This window comes from Ambystoma mexicanum, chromosome 3q (assembly GCF_040938575.1).
Source record: "Ambystoma mexicanum isolate Mex_15411 chromosome 3q, UKY_AmexF1_1, whole genome shotgun sequence".
Lineage (NCBI taxonomy): Eukaryota > Metazoa > Chordata > Amphibia > Caudata > Ambystomatidae > Ambystoma > Ambystoma mexicanum.
Genome location: NC_090926.1, coordinates 909,654,043 through 909,668,283, shown reverse-complemented (window position 1 = coordinate 909,668,283; position 14,241 = coordinate 909,654,043).

The window sequence follows — 14,241 nt, the reverse complement described above, 5'->3', positions numbered from 1 at the left end:
ACAGCACCCTCTGAGCAGCCTATGTTTGCTTATTGTTTGTCAGCAAGGAGGAAATGCAGGAAGAAAAAAAATACCCTCACAAGTATCATGTACAACACACCACACAACCCCATAAGCAACCCTGTATCGATTGATGTAAACCCAGAATGAGCCCCATGAAACAGTAATGCATGAACACCATGCTCAGCTAAGGTTTAGAGGAAATAGGCAGGTGAAATAGCTCAGAGAGTAAGGTGCTCTTTTCAGACATCTGAGAGCAACCTGTGTTCACAGGTTCGAATGCCAACAGGACTGGTACAGGCCTTCTTGCTTCTGATTAAATTGAGCATGCACGTCTCGTTAACTCATACTTTCTTGGGACTGTACTGACTAACTGGTATATCTCAAATGCATTGCACTAACACGCATGGTCATGTGCATGTTACATCATTATTATGGTATTTATTAAGCACAGGCATACCTTCGGAAAGCAACACAGTGCCTACAATCATAAGGGGAAGAACATAGTGAGGGAAACAGAGGAAATAGCAGCTGTGAGCTAACAATAGGGGAGGGCAGGCAATTGGCAGCAAGGGATCTACATGCAATCACAGAGAAAACAGTGAGAAGCAGATCACTGAGATTCAGGTAAGGTGCGGAGTAGGTGGTTTGTGGAACTAGGTGTTAGGGAGGAGCCATTTCTTGTACATCACCTGCACAGCATGTAGATACATCTGAATCTAGGTAGCTTCAGCCCTGTAAACTGCCCTCACACTGGATGGGCGTTGCCCACTCCACTCGTAAGGATGAAAGGAAACCACTAATAAAGCCTACCCTGCACCACACCGGCACACACACACACTGAACCCATCCCAATCTCCCTCTCTGCAAACTCGTCAGAGTGACAAGTTTGCATCACCAATTCAGCAGACCCTTCTAACCCCACCTTATGCCTGCCAGTCAGCACATACAAGCAATCTGCACCTGCGACCCATCCGTCCCAACAGCAGACTCTGCTGAGTCAGACACATGAGGAGATATGTGTTCCGGGTGTGTTCAATCAAATGGCGGCTTACTAAGCCACTGGGTGACCCAATGTAAGGATTTCCCGATCTATCAACGTGCCGCCATGTAAGGTCAGACTGGGAGAAGAAATGGGCCTGGGCACCTAAAAAAATGTGGACCACCCCTCACCTAAGAAAAAGTGACCCTCAAACCATCTTCTGTGAATCGCATCAATACACAACTTTACAGAAAATTAACGTATGAAGGATTAATGGTGTTTGTTGCATGTTATGTTTTGTGTAAATGCTTGGGAAAGTGATAACATTCCTTTTGTTCTTTTTAAAAAAAAAATCACATAGCTAAATACTAATTGGGGGGGGTGGGTGGGAGTTTGGTGTCAGAACAACCGGTCCCCTGCGCAACTGTTTGTCTGAGGTTAAGGTTTAGCCTGCGGCCTGACACATGGTTTGTCTGGGAACCAAACTCCAAGGTTCCTGGGTTGTTTAAAAGTTCTGGGTGGGGTGACAAACCTTGTAAATTGTGGGCGCTGGTAGGAGATTGATGGTCCAGTACTGTCGATAATTATTCACAATACAGTCTTGGGTTGTGGTTGTGCATCGTAATTTTAATAGTTTGAATGCAAAATAACAAAAATAGGCACAATGTGCCAGAGTCGTGAAACAGAAAAACAGCCGACGCGTGTTTCAACCAAAGTCTTTATCAAGGCTGTGTAGGGTGGGGATTGGTGATTGATCAGTGATGGGGGAGGGCGAGCAGTGAAGTGGCATGTTACGTTTACGGTGTGCTGGCGTCGAGAGTCATGAAACAATCAATCACAGTTGGCCACAATAGTAAGGCAAAAGGGCAAAACAGAGGTTGTACAGCATGGTATGCAGATCGGATAGGTGGTGATGGGTGGGTGGTGGTGGTTGGTGAAGAGTGAGAAGGCATGTTAATCACAAATGTCATCATAATTGATACATGTACAGGTAAGGCATTTGGAAGTTTACAAAGTTTAAGAAGTTTCAGGCAGACAGACAGTACTAAGGAGAGAAGAACAGTAGAAAAGATGGTAAAAAAAAAGAACAAGAGTTAGTCGGAGGTTAAGTACCCTTGGAGTAAGTGCAAAGAATACACAGTTCGGGGGGCTTACTCAAAGTAGTTTATCGGGGAGGCTCATGTTGGAGTGTGTGGCAAGGTAGCCCTGGAGAGGGTCCTGCGAGTAGGCTTAATAGCGCATCTGCAAGGAAAAAGAAGCAGGGGAAGTGTGGTTAGGCAAGTGCCAAACTCTGCAGCGCTGGGTGGCATGTGGCAAGTGTTGAAAAGGTGGTGGGGGTGACCGGGACCGGTCGTGTTGGCTGGCATGGAGTGCTGGGGCGGTTAGTTGGGCCCGTATGAATGAGGGCGACTAGCAGTAGAGTCAGGGCTGGTGTAAGGTGTGAGGGAGTGGTGGAGGACCCTGCCTTGAGGAATCCCAGGGTGGGGGGGATTGTAGCAAGGCACATAAGATGTGCTGCTGTCTGATGTCCATGAAGGGAGGAATTCCAGGACCCCGGGAAGGAGGTGCGTGTCTGGAAGTGGACGACGGGGGGGGGGGGCCTTGGGGTGTCCCTGTGGAGGGGGACAGCGGGCTGGAGGCCAATGGGGTGCAGGCAGGTAGCGGGGGGCCACAAAGCTGTGGGTTGTCCCGAATCTGTACATCTATCTTTGTTTATTACACAACTTAATTTATTGCTTGTCTTAGTTTCTTCCGGTTGGCTTTATCATGCATTATGGGACTTAAAGTTAACCAATCAGGATGTGAAAATTAAAGCCACAATGATATCCTTTTGGCTTAACATGTTGTTATAAGTATTTATGTGTTGTCATGTGGCTTTATTATGCAATTCTTTTTTTTTTGGTAACTTGTATGTACACTCTAAGACATTATTGCTCTAGACCTTGAAATCCAACTATTTGCACCAAAGTTGGTTAAACCGACCACCCACCACCCCATACCCTGCCGGGGTCGATGGAAGGTGGCAATGACTCCTCCCTTTGGAGGCGAGCACACATATGTCACTACCGCCATCAGGGGGAGGGGTTAGTAAAGCTCTACCATTGTCATCACAGAGAGACACTCATATTTGTTTCCATAAAACATTTACTTTGTGGCTTTCTAGGCACTAATCAGTTCATTTTTATTACAAACACAATTGCTTTTCAGTATTGCTTACACACATGTTTTGTTTAAAATGTGGGGCTGTTGATCAGACAGGCAATGAATTAGTTATACATACCAAACAATATACACATTTTTGGCAAAATTCACATTTTCTTTCTTTTTGTTGTGTGTGATAAAATGTATCTAGAACATTAGATGCCAATAAGCCTCAATTCCAGTCTGGAGATGCTGACTAGCCCTGGCTTTGCCTTCTGGGATTTGCAGTTCTGGGTTTACAATGGAGGAATTCGGGACTACAAGTTCCAGAATGCAAAGTTAAAAGCAGGATTTGACAAGCATCTACCAAATGGAATGGGACATGCAGGCATGTATATCTGCCACCTTACCAGTCACTGTCTTTACATGGACAGAAGTACCAAGGACTGCCCTGTTAGGGTGCATACGTGCAAATGCAGCTACAACAAGCAACGCCTGATGGAGCACTGGGTTGAGTGCAGACACCTTTATGCAGAAACTGAAGTTCACAGAAGTGGACCCTACCATTGCCTTACAATTGTCCAGTGTCCACAGATTTGGCTAGTGGTAAAATACTAGACATTGCCATTTGTAACACTAATGCAACAGCCTGCTGGATTTTTACAGAAAATCCGTCCTCCAGAGAAATGCGGTGGGGAGGAGGGAAGGAAGCACAAGAGCAGCTACAGGGGTGCCATAGGTCAGGCAAAAGCCATATTAGCATCACTAGTTCCTGTCTTCCACTTCCCACCCACCCCTGGAGTAGGACACTCAGTTCCCTGAGTGTCTCACCCTAAGTTACTAGGGGAATCCAGACGTGGACCCCTTGCTCACTATTCTTAGAGAGGCACAGCTACACCCTACTGATGAGGTTCAACCAGACCGAAACACGTGTCTGGGGTTGCTGTTGGTACTCTTGTTCAGAGGAGAATTGCCTAGCATTTCGGTGCTGGACTGCCCCAGGGCAGGACAAAGACTGATATGTTTGGGATATTTCTTCTCTGTGAAAGATAGTGAGCTAAAGACTCTGGGTAAGGCTCTTGTAACCAGGACTCATGTCTGGCAGAGAGTCTCCCAGGACCCCCCTTGTTATTTGCATTTCCCTACCACCATTGCGACACAAGGGCTGAGGCCCAATCTGAACTGTGCGGTCTCCGTGAGATAACTGTCCGGATAATGTTGTGCAAGCAGGCAGAAATGCTGGGATGTGGTCTAGTTTCCAGGAGGTGGGATGTCTCCATGCACCAGCCTCACAGAGGACACCCCTCAGCCCATGCTGGCGCCCGGATGCAGTCAGAGGAGGCCCAGGTTGTGCAGGTTCCAGAGGGACCCTGCTGAGCTGCCTCGATGCCCTTGACCTGCGGGGAGATCCAGGAAGTGGAGAAGGAGGGGCCAGGGCCTCGGTCACACAGACGAGAAGAAGGACAGGAAAGGACCTTCCTGCAGTCACTGCACTGGAGTCCCTGCGGAGAAGCACGCAAAACCACCTACACTGCAGATGGGAAGCAGGAAATGCCCTCCCAGGAAAGACAGGCTCATGTTATCAAGCACACAACCTCTAGCTGTGTGGTCAGGGCACCAGGTGTGATACTGGTTCTTCTTGAGCCCAGTTCCCAAGTCCAGAGGTCAAACTCGTGACTGGGGCCCTATTGAGTGCTAACTAAAATGTAATCTCAGGTTTCGTATTGTGAGGCAGATAGTGTAATATTTCACACATTATTGAGGTGGCAAGGCACCAACTGAATATTCCATAGCTTCTGCATAGTATAAAGCTGGATTCACTCATGTTATCATGCAGCACATGCAGCCTCAATTAGTACATAAAATCTGCAAAATTTCATGGTATAAAACATTGGGGCAGACACAAATTCCTCTCTCCCCATCATCATCACCCGCTGGAAAATCTGACTATCGTGGGGTTTTTGCTAATGCAAAGATGCCCCCACACCACACACTGTCCCTCCCCACCCCACTGCAAACTACGCTCATGTCTCAGCCCTCTCTCAGCTCACATGACCGGCCAACCCACCTCACCCCCAGAACAATTTGTTGTTGCAAATGCAATGTGTGATAAATCACAACAATAAGAGCGGCTGCCTCGGCCTTCTGATAGGCGCCATGCCGGCAGATGGCTCAGTCTCTGGCCCATCACGGCTTAGCAATTGTGTTGTATTCATCAAAGCAAAGGTAATACTTACGTGTTAACTTTCTTTGATGAATCCATCCACTGTGCAGGGCGAGCTGGTGCCTGGAGGGCCGGCAGCCCACAAGCAAGCAAACGAACTTATGTTAGTTAAAGTAATGTAAGTTACTCTGTACCAAAAAAATATTGTAAACATAAAAAAACAGCCCAAGGGTGGCTTATGAAACCGGCCCCAGGGCCACCAGCCATTCGTCCCGTGGCCGAAACGGCCGATAGCTAAGTCTGCCCCTGCCTCCATGTTCATACGCTACCCTAAGGGCAGCAATCATGTATTGTTGACTGCGCTCCTTCAAATCCTAGCATTTCCCTGCCACTCTGCAGAAACACATATATATCCCGAAAGATTAGAATGAGAATTGACTAGCACTGAAGCAGCTCTGCCAAACATGTTATGCGCCACATGTTAAATGAATCAAGGGGTAATTTTGCTTGTTCTAGTTGGAGACTCACAGTTGGCTCAAATAGTGGATCGGTTTATTGCGGGTGCATCAGGATTTTATAATTGTTTTGGAATTAGATGATTTTGACAAATTTCTGAACTAGACAGAACTTGTTCTAGGTTATTTTGTTATTTATTTTTTTACTATCTGGAACAAATGCTAAACAGCAGCATTTCTTTAAATGTTTTTGATAGTGAGTGTCACAACAAAACAATGCACAAAACAGTGGGCATCATTGATCAAATGAAATTGGAATTCATATGAAGTTTCATTTTAGCCAAACTATCTGTCAAGCTCTATCTCTTAGACACTCAAAGTCAAAAGCTGAGACAATCCTGAAAGACTACAAGAATGCACACTAAGTCTGATTTCCTCAAGTTGATGTGTGTTGCTTTTTTTGTTCTGTTTCTTTTACAGATTGGCCTGAGATGGCATCAGCAGATTTCTGGACAGGCTGGATAACTCAAGTAACTAGGACAGGGAGAAAGTGAGTCCCATGCCAAGCCTGCCCTAAGAGAACATGACATCCAAACCCTGACCAAATCAAATCAAATGTAGTAACCTTTCACCCTATTTGATGACAAATCATAATCATTTACATTAAGGGATGTACTGAACTTCAGGTTTGAGACTGTGGTGGCGAAATCCAGATGAAAAATCTGTTCTTTCTGTTTGGATCATTGTATCTTCTCATTTGACTTCAATGCAATTAATCAGAGACGCAAGACATAGTGCAGACTACAAAAGTGAAGGGAAGCAAACATTGATAGCAATACTGTTCAAATATCAGGCACAATAGAATATGTTTTTGAATATGAATATGTTTGTTTTCTGGAGAAATGGAGTGCTGACGATAAGTGGGAGCTGAGCAACATGTGCTCCCATAGAAAGGTTTTTGTGGAAGCTTGAAGAATTCAAAACAAGTAGTAAAGATAAGTTTGCTTGGATATGCTCAATTATATGTCAGACAGAGTGACATGCCCCTCTTCAACAGCTGGAGGATTCTGGGATAAGGATGGTGGTGTGACTCCATAAACTTTGTGTTGGAGAAAACGGTATATGGGCTACTTGTGATTCCCTATCTGAGTTCTTGAAAAAATATGGTAAGTAGGCAGACAGGGAATGGGGAGGCAAATACAGAATGCACTTTCCAGGCCAATTAAAGTGAGCGCTAAATTAAATACTATACTCCAGAAAGAACAAACATGAATATTGAATAGAAATCAGCACAACTTTTAGTGACAAGTTTGTACAAACAACACAGGTGAAAACATTAGAATAGAGCAGAAAACGTATCTATATGCATAGCAGTGATGCCAAACAGTTAGAGGTTGTTCACTTGTACTTTACAGTGCAATGCCTATTTTATAACACAAAATAGTCAAGATATTTTCATTAACCCGGCACAGCATATTAGATTTTTCAACCCGTTTCTCCTTTATTTTCTTAGGAATAATTTGTACATGTATGATTTGAAATGACCTCAGAGTTTATTTTTGCACAAAATGTATCTCTTCATGAGGCTTCCAGCATGTTGTAGCGGGTATAACCTGCACCAGTCTGGAGTTAAAACATCCAGCTCACAGAGATTCTGTAAACATTCTAACACACTGAATGGTCTAGGGATACAAGTTACTGACAAACCTTGGGAGACCTGTAACATAACATCCCTTTTTTAGAGTTAACCCGGGTTTTTCATCAAAGTGACACTTTATACGCAACTTTCAGTACTCTGACACTAGTCTCCCATGTCCGGAAAACCACCTGAGGCCAAGTTGATGCACAATCTTGTGCAGGAAAAGTGAATAGTAATTATAGAAGCCGAAGATATTCCTGAACACAAAATTTAGCTAGCTAATGAAACTTATTTAAAGCACATTTCACATTCTTGAAAGGTCAACACAATGATTAAATTCAAACCAAACAGTTCCAGCCCCTGAAGAAAATGTCAAAATACCCGAACAGTGCTCAGAACATCAGAAAACCAGGCATACAGAAATCCAATGGCAAAACGGAAGGACCTTTAGATGTGGATAGCGGCAATGCACTTAAATTTGAACACAGATGTAAATCACACTATGGAACTCAATGGAAACGTAAGCACAACAGCACCTAATAATGAGGAAGGTTACTGCACCAGAAACTAAGCAAAGCACAAAACTCAAAGCAGAGCCATCTGAACACGAAAATACAGGGGGAAAACCAGCAATAACAAAAAATTAGGAAGTCAGACAGTGAGAAATCATTTAACTTTGTTCTATCTAACTCACAAACTTGCTAAACCATATAGTCATAAAAATACAAATGGATTAAAGAATGTAATTAAAAAAAAGGCTGGCAAGCAACAATATGTACAATACAAAATCATGCATATATTAAATGTAGAATATACACACACAATTTGAAATATGGAAAGTACTACTTACAATACAACATTTACTTTTATCAGGTTCACAAACTGTATTCATAATTTAAACCATATCTATTTCTCTCTATAGTATGTCAGCTAGACCATTTCTACTGCCTATGTGTACATGTTTCTGTCCTGTGAGCTAATATAAGCTGGACATTCATCAGGGGTACAGTCTAGTCCAAATGTATGTCTTCTTTTCATAATATGGTATAGGTTACATACAGTTCACGTTATCAAGATGGAATATCTGAAAAAATATAGACTATATTGATTAATTGTTCAGATTAATTTAATATCAATTAACTGAAAGTTGTTTCACATACATTATATTTATTTACCAACTCCAATTTCCTGCTGTAATGTTTTTCTAATCAGCATTAAGTATGTAATGCTTCTTCTAAAGGTTTCAAATTATGGTTCAAACTTATATTACATTTATTTTGATTTAGACATGATGAGTAAAACAAATAACTAATAATCCATGTACTGACTTTACTTTAAATAGTATAAACTTTCAAAACATTTTTTAGCTCACTCTATTAGTATGTTTTAAACTTTTCAAGGCATAATTTATGTTTGATAATGTATCTACCCTTTCATTGGAGGGGATTATTGGAGAATATATATTTGTCAGGCAACCTAAATGTGAGATAATTATAATTAGTTTATTCTGCTAGTAGTGTATAGTGATTTGTCGAGTTCTAAAATGTGATTTTTATGTCTAGGTTCACCACTGCAAATGCCAATACCAGCATGATGGCCTGTGGCTGTAAAGCACTGCTTTTACTATGGTTTCATTTTTGTTTATACAGCTGTCACGGTGTCCAGTCAAAATGTCGAAAACATTTGGTCGAATCACAAAAATGTCAAAAAAAGAATGTCTACATTTTTTTTTAAATGCTTTCTTTTTTTATTGACATTTTATTTTTGGTTCCACAAGTAAAAAAAAGGGTTAAAACAGATTTGTTTTTTTTTTTTTAAAAAGAGGGTTGGGGGGAACCCCCCCATTTCGGACATTATTTTTTTTACATTTTGACTTTCGACCAAATGTTATTCGAAATAGTGACTATAAACCAGCTGTCATCATGTCAATAAACCGTACTGCTATCTCTATTTGTGCTAGGTTTTTTTAATAAAAAAGTACACATTGTGTATAGTGGTGTACAATGCTGCATTATTTACTGTGCATTTTAAATGTATTTGTGTATTCTTGATATTTCAGTATTGATTAGATGGAAACTACTGAGCACATAGAAGAGTGTGAAACACTGGAGGAATTATACCGATTGTATGATGTGGTTATGCTGTGGTCAAATATTTGTTATCATATCAATCCTGGGCAGTACATTTGTGTGTATATTATGCCATTATATGTTGTAATTTAGTCCTTCCTGACAGGTGGTTTTGGGTAATGAAAATAATGTTTTCTTCTTGCTTGATACGTTTTCTAGAGCACCTGGAGACTGCCCTTGGGTGTTGTCGGTGCACGGTATAAATCAAAGTAACATAACATTAATAATGAATTGGGTTTTACCTCAGATTCTTTGTAGGATTAATCAAGTAAACACGTCTTGTTCATACTGTTTGTCAATACAATTTTTACCCAAAGGCATCGTTTTAATTGTATTCTTTAATCAGCTTCTGTGTTCAATTATTCTAGTTTTACATTTTCTAATGGTCTTCCGATGTACCATAAACCACATGGACATAATAGCATATACATGACATTAGTACTTCTATAGTTTGTGAACTGTTTATTCTTCCATGTCTCTTTTAAGCCAATGTCTGTTTCTAAAGTGTTCTTTGTCTGTGGGCACATTTTCCACAAAGATTATGGCCCATGATTGGTTGCATATCCCATTGTTCTATTATTGGTGGTATTTTCAATTAATGAGTTTCTTATGTTTCAAGACCCTGATCTGATCCATAGGCAATGAAATGTACAATTCAATATTTGCCAATCTTCAACCTCCATTGCATTCTGCACACCTACTGTGACCCATTAGAAGACCAATCTCATTTCAGTAGCCAATTTGGACATTTCATTGTAATCCCCAGATGCATATAGCACTTCACAAAATACTTTTGTCTGACTGCAACCATTTGTTCATAAATGTTTGTCTCGTCTTATGGCCATTTCAATAAATCAAGCTCATGATGGCTGACTGCCTCTCTAAGAAATATAGGGCAGTGGAAGGGTCTGCCACATGTCAGGCAAGCCCTGCCGTCTTCCAGGTGAGTCCGGTCTAGCGCATTGGATACCTCGGCACTCTCAATATTGCCTTCTCTGAAGTCTTTGCTAAGATGTTGCTGCCACAAGAAAGAAACACTCCACTGCCAGGAGCGCAGAAAATAGCTCTGTTATTACTATTATTATTATTATTATTATTATTATTGTTATTATTAGTATAACAGTATTGTTTGAGCACAGAACTAGCTTTGGCAAGCAATACAGCACTTTACAACTCATAGGGCGAAAGCACACTGCAAGGTTATCAGATCGCAGGGATCAATACAAGCTAACAACTGGGGCAGGGAAGGTGGTCAATTTGGCAGCAAGGGATCTGCAAGCAACCGGGGGAGGAAACAATGCAGATCGCCTAGTCTCAAGTAGCTAAACAGATCAGTAGAGCCAAACGTACATAGGACCCTACACCACAGGGTACATCTAACCCCCAAAGTTTGTATTCCTCTAACCCTAAAACACTCACACTGCCAATTTACACATCAGACACACACACAATTCCGCAACCTCCAAGCAGGGTAATATTGTGAGAATGCCAACTGCGAGGGCAGACTTGCCTGCGTTTTTTTGATTTTGGAACCCAAAATGACACTGTCCGTTCTGCCTCCTTCGTTTTTGTCTATCAGCTCAATTCGCTCTTTGAGACGACTCAACCATGTTTGAGTCATTTTGAGCTGCTGCGGGACCAACAGTGATGCCTTTGTCACTCTATGCACTTTGAGCTTCTCAAAATCACACTTCCATCTTGACACCTAAGAAGCAATCATCTTTCCCGCCTGAATGCTGACTCAACCCTTTGCAAGAAATCGTCTTGCCCATCTCGACCACCAATTAGAACCAGAGGAAGCCAAATTAGAACCAGAGGAAGCCGACTTGCCTCGTCTCAACATCGAATAGTCCCAGGGAAGCAAACATCTTGCCTGCAGACTCAACCAACTGGGAAGTCTGACGCAACCCATCTCGACGCAGTCTTGAACAGAAGAAAATTGCTTAAAAGCCTGGCTTTACACTATTGGAGCTCAAGCACAAACCTGAAAGTTATTTGTATTGTTTCTGTCCTCCTGGCCGAGCACATGGAATTCCAAATGGAATAGGGAAAACTCATTAAAGATATGTCAGGCATGGGAGCGTGAGGCCATGTATGCTTCTAAGGATCATCCATTCATCACCCAGCAAGGCAGCTAGAGGAAGAACCCCCATCACAGGCGATCACCGCAACACACACCCAACACAACCAGCGCGATTGAGAGATGTACATCCTGGCAAATCACAATCCTTTACCACCATCACAAGCACTGGAAGGGGATGCACCAGACAACACTTCAGATCCACCAACAGCAATTCTGACAACACATGCCATCGCACATGAATCGAACATAGAAGCAACCTCACCTGCACCGCACAATATTGAAAACTACCAGCACTGAAAGGCTGACAACAAAAAACACTGGAGGCACATGCACTGGCACTGAACACGTTGTGGATACCAAAGCAAAAACAACAACAAATCCGAGAAGCCAAACACGTGGGAACACACGCTATCGCATATTCTTGCTGTACAAGACACAGTGTTAGGCCTTTACAGCTAGAAAAGCTGCTCCCTCCAGTATGTAGCCAAGAGGACCTACCCAGCACAAGGAACTCACATGCATAATAAAGGCACAGTAACTAAGCAGTAGGCATAGAATGAACAAAAGGACTACAAAAAAGTGCACAAGAGGATTACACATCACAAAAAAACGGAAAGAAATGTAACAATCCTGCAGAAAATAGGAAGAATGCAATCGGTTGAGAATACAGACAGCAGCCCCCCTCTCAAGCAGCTCTCTAGTGGCCTCATTCATCTGTGTGTTTGTGTGATAGACTTGAAAAGACCTTCAGCCATTCAACATAGTTTCCACCATGCGCAAGACCAATGTCACTTGTGGCATAGGAAGTTATGTTAAGTTAGTTTCAGAAATGCATAGGACAATGCATAGGGAAAAGAAATTGTGAGTTCCTACTTCTGCCACGTCAATGAAGATGTGCTACCGCCTGCACATATTATTTACATCCATGCAAAGGTTAACAGTGACACAGTGATCATGTTCATCATTAGAGTGTCAGGTAGGCATTCTTTTGGAGTCAAACTTCCTTCCTCGCTATGCTTTATTATTATTTGCATGAATGCAAATGGGAACTGGGTCTGTCTAGTCAAGGCAATGATTATTTCCTCCTGTCCCTGTCTGTTCAAGCAGCTATAGACTTTGCATTGACACCCTACTGCAGAGATAGGATCAGTGATGGAAAATTCCCTGGCTGACACAATCTTCAGACATCTTGCTAGAGCCATTGAAAAAACCCAGTTTCAGGCAGTTGGGTCCATACATGTTGCTTACTCCAATGCATAAAGGGAGTGCACTGAACATGACTGGGCACTGGGCAACACACGGCTTCACCTGACTAGACACCAGGACCCTACACTGACTGACAAAGAAACATGTCAGAAGAGCAGCAGAGATGGTGTGCTGGCAGGCGGCATGGGTTAGTTGGTGAAGGCCTCAGAGTTGATGGTGCTGGATACCAGGGAGAAGTATACAGCATTTAAGCTCAGTATGGAATGTGCATTCATGTAGCTGTTGCCTGCCCACTGGGCATGGGCTAGAGGGAACCTTTTCTGGGCCCTTCCATTGCCATTTCCACTTGTTTGGGGCACTTGGCAGGCACATTATATAATGTATCGCAACAGCCTTCCACTATTTCAGCACTCTTCCTGAATCCCAAAACGAGAAAGATAGTAACAGCAGCATAGATTGGGCATCTGGCGGCAGGCAACACAGATACAGGGAAAGAAGCAGAGAAAGAGATCCAGAGACCCATAACAGCTAAGGACTGAAACAGATCCTAAAACAGTGATCAAGAGACCCACAACAGCTAAGGACTGAAACAGATCCTAAAACAGAGATCCAGAGTGCCACAACAGCTAAGGACTGAAACAGATCCTAAAACAGAGATCCAGAGACCCATAACAGCTGAGGACTGAAACAGATCTGAAAACAGAGATCCAGAGACCCATAACAGCTAAGGACTGAAACAGATCCAAAAACAGAGATCCAGAGACCCATAACAGCTAAGGACTGAAATGATCCTAAAACAGAGATCCAGAGAACCATAACAGCAAAGGACTGAAACAGATCCCAAAACAGAGATCCAGAGACCCATAACAGATAAGGACTGAAATGATCCTAAAACCGAGATCCATAGACCCATACCAGCTATGGACTGTAACAGATCCTAAAATAGAGATCCAGAAAACCATAACAGCTAAGGATTGAAACAGATCCTAAAAGAGAGACCCAGAGACCCATAACAGCTAACAACTGAAACAGATCCTAAAACAGAGATCCAGAGAACCATAACAGCTAAGGAGTGAAACAGATCCTAAAACAAAGACCCAGAGACCCATAACAGCTATGGACTGAAACAGATCCTAAAACAGAGAACCAGAGACCAAAAACAGCTAAGGACTGAAACAGATCCTAAAACAGAGATCCAGAGAACTATAACAGCTAAGGAGTGAAACAGATCCTAAAACAGAGACCCATAACAGCTAAGGACTGAAACAGATCATAGAACAGAGATCCAGAGACCCATAACAGCTAAGGACTGAAACAGATCCTAAAACAGAGATCCAGAGACCCATAACAGCTAAGGACTGAAACAGATCCTAAAACAGAGATCCAGAGATCCATACCAGCTAAGGACTGAAACAGATCCTAAAACAGAGATCCAGAGACC